The sequence below is a fragment of the Microtus ochrogaster genome, chromosome 10 (genome assembly GCF_000317375.1).
Source record: "Microtus ochrogaster isolate Prairie Vole_2 chromosome 10, MicOch1.0, whole genome shotgun sequence".
Classification (NCBI taxonomy): domain Eukaryota; kingdom Metazoa; phylum Chordata; class Mammalia; order Rodentia; family Cricetidae; genus Microtus; species Microtus ochrogaster.
In genome coordinates, this window is record NC_022016.1 from 25,801,611 (window position 1) to 25,805,252 (window position 3,642).

Consider the following 3,642-nt stretch of genomic DNA (forward strand, 5'->3'; position numbering starts at 1 on the left):
CAGTGGCCAGGAGGTTCATCTAGGTCTGCCCACCCTTCTGAGTCTGACTCAGAAAGGTAGGCTTTTCTTTTCTTTTCTTTTCTTTTCTTTTCTTTTCTTTTCTTTTCTTTTCTTTTCTTTTCTTTTCTTTTCTTTACTTCCTCTTCAGCTCCATGTCTGTCTGCATCTACCAAGCTTCTTGCCATGATGATAATGGACTAAACCTCTGAAACTATAAGCCAGCTCTCAATTAATGCTTTCCTTTATAAGAGTTGCCTTGATTCTGGTATCTCTTCACAGCAATAGGAACCCTAACTAAGACACTTGTGTTATCTGAGCTGGGTGACACACGTCTATAATGCTGGTATTGGGAGGTAAAGGCAGGCAGATCAAGAGTTCAAGGTCAATGTCCACAATATAGCAAGGATTAAAAAATTTAGAAAGTCAGAAAGAAGTCTTACAACTATCATCACCAAGTTGTCTTTCCTCTACTATACTTGAGAGTTCTTGCTGAAAATTTATAGCATTTAATTTGAGGGAGGGCTAGAGACCATAGATTATCTGGTCTAGAGTGGCTTCATTTTAACAGCTAGACAGAAAGAAAAGCAAAAGGAAAGGTACCCTCTTCACCTACTTAGAAGTTTAAATGAAACAAAAACATTTTTAATGTTTATTGACATAAGCAAAGTTGCTTTATCTGTTGAAATTATTACCCCACGCAAAAGAATAGCCCTGCTGATCAGCAAGTCCCCCCAGGGCTGCTACTGTCTTTGCAGAGGATCTTAGCTAACAGGCCCAGATGTAGGGAACAGTAGCTTTTGTATTTCCATTTTATTATGATGTTATAAAGAAAAATCTTTATGAAAAAAAAAAATCAAGGGGTTGAGGGAAGGAAAGGAATTGAAACAGGGTCTAAAGGTCGAACACACCCTAAAATGGTGAGAAGACAGGGCACGGGGAATGGCTGTTGAATAGACCCATTAGTGGTAATTGGAGCTGTCAGGAGATAGTGAACAGCCTTACTCAGCGGAGGTCACCTTCCCCTCTGAACTAGCCTGCACGCTTTGTGCTAGCCTTGTAAGGTGGTAAAATGACAAAGCTAAAACAATAGCTACTAGAGGCTGAAGAGCAGCGGTGCTCTGGGCTGGAATGAAAAGCCTAGCAAAGGCGGTGGTAATCCCACTCTGACTTTATCGCCCATCCTTCTCCCCGCCCCCAGTGCCGAACTGCTGTCGGCACTACATTAGAAGGGATCCCTTGCCGCCTGACTTGCAGTGACACTCAGCTAAAGGGGAATCTTGTGAGAGACTGCGAGATGGGAAGGAGAAGCAAGAGTTTGTGGTTGCTTTCTTCAGAGGCCTGTGTGCCTTTCAAGGGCCACAGCTGGGCTGGACGAGGTCAAATGAGAGCTGGGATTGTAAACTTCAAACAGACGGCACTTAGTGTCGGGAAAGGGCAGAGCAGGACACAGAGACCAGAGTCTGAGGCCTCTTTGGATCTTGATTAATAAGAAGCCTAAGCCAGGAAGCACTCAACACAGAACTACAAAGACTGCTAATTTCTAACAGTTCTCTTCTTTGCCTGATCTGCTTCAAGTTGCCTTAAGTTAGAACAGCAATAAAGGCCGAGTGAAGGAAAACTTCTGACCCAGAGAACAGAACGCCCAGGCTGGGTGGGAATAGGACGTTCCAGCTGGATAAGGTCAGTGACCTGGCTAAGGAACCACCCCTCAGAAGGAGGGACCGCTCCTAGGGAGGCAGTTTCACCTTAGGCCACATTCCCTTCAGAGATACCGGACATTCTCTTCCCAGAATTCTCATCCCCTAGGGAGAAGTCCCTGGAGGCCAATGGCCAGGAGGTTCATCTGGTTCTGCCCACCCTTCTGAGTCTGACTCAGAAAGGTAGGCTTTTCTTTTCTTCTTTTCTTTTCTCTTTTTGTATCTTTAAGGTAAAATTCATGAAATCTGAAAAGTATGACTGAATTGGTTCTTCCCACCCGCACTTACTTCACTGAAGTAGAAGGTCCCATCAGAATCTGAGGTAGATGTAGGCACAGAACCATATCCAAGCAAGCAGCAAAGTCACCAATTCTTTCTTTTGTACACATTGTCTAAAAATGCAAGTCAGAATCAAGAAGGTTTACTTTTTCTTAAGTGCAAAAGACATCTGTTTCGGTAAGTGCCACAGGGTAGCCCTTAAACCACACAGCCATATCTTACTTCTATGGAGTCGGGAACATTACCTGACAAGGAGAAATAAGAGAGTCTGTGACTGGCTTAAGTTAAGGACAGGCAAACGCTAGTTTGTGGTCTAAAGACATGGCCCTCTGAGTTAGTGAATTAAGATGGCTTTTGTATATAAAAAAAATCCAGTTTATTACATCCTGTCAAATCAAGGAAAGAAAAAGAAATCTGGGGCTTTGAATTCTTTCCCAGGAACAAAAGAGGAAAGTAACCTTGCTCTTAACACAGTAGAGTGGTGAATGGTTTTGCTCTATTAAATAGCAAAGTGTGCTATGTGTTTTGGACAATGACCCACGAATGTACAAAAGATTACCCTGTACATTAATCCTTCCAGATTCCACACAGGGTTTCCAGTTTGCAGGAGGGAAATGTTAGAAAAATAACACCATCTCATTGCTGCAGGATTTCTTCAGGAAAATTAAAAAATGAGCTGAAACCAAAGACCGTTTCTGAGGGACGCCTTTGTTAGCCACGAAACGAAAGCTGTTTGCTGATGGAGTTTCAGTCTTGTAACTCCTCGGTGAGAACTTACCTGAAGGGTCACGACCCCAGGAGTACTATACACTGTTGATTCAAAACAAAAGACAAAAGCAAACCAAGAAAATGAGGCCGCAGGAAATGGCTCTGTGGTTAAGAGCACACACCACTAGTGGGGAGGACCTGCGTTCAGTTCCCAGTACACAAGTCAGAGAGTTTACAAATGATGGATTAAGGCCAGCTTCACGGACTCTTACCCCCTCTCCTGGCCTTTGTGAGTAACTCATTCACACGCACAGACACATTTACAAGATAAAATTAAAATATTAAAAACAAAATCAGCGGGGTGGTGGTGGTGCACACCTTTAATCCCAACACTAGGGAAGCAGAGGCAGGTGGATCTCTGTGAATTTGAGGCCAGCCTGGTCTATAAAGAGAGTCCTAGGAGAGCTGTTATACAGAGAAATCCTGTCTTAAAAAACTAAAACCAAACCAAACAAAGAAAAAAAAACACCAAAAAAAAAAACAAAAGGCAAACAAAAAAAAAAAAGCCAAAACAATCTTAATTGGTTTTCCTGAGCTCATGATAAATTGACAAATATTACGAATATTTTAAAGGAGCCAATTCTCGGGCTAGTGCCATGGGTCAGTGGATAAAGATGCTTGCTGCCAAGCCTGATGACTTGAGTTCAGTTCCTGAGACCCACATGGCATTAGGAGAGAACCAACTACCACAAGTCGTCATCTGCCTTCCATGCCTGTGCCAGTGCACACGCATATCCCTCTATAAATAAATATAATTAAAATAAAAATATCTAAAAAGGAGTTAATGCTGGGCTTAAAATATTGAAAACTTTTTTTAAAAATATTTATTTATTTATTATGTATACAATATTCTGTCTGTGTGTATGTCTGCAGGCCAGAAGAGGGCACCAGACCTCAT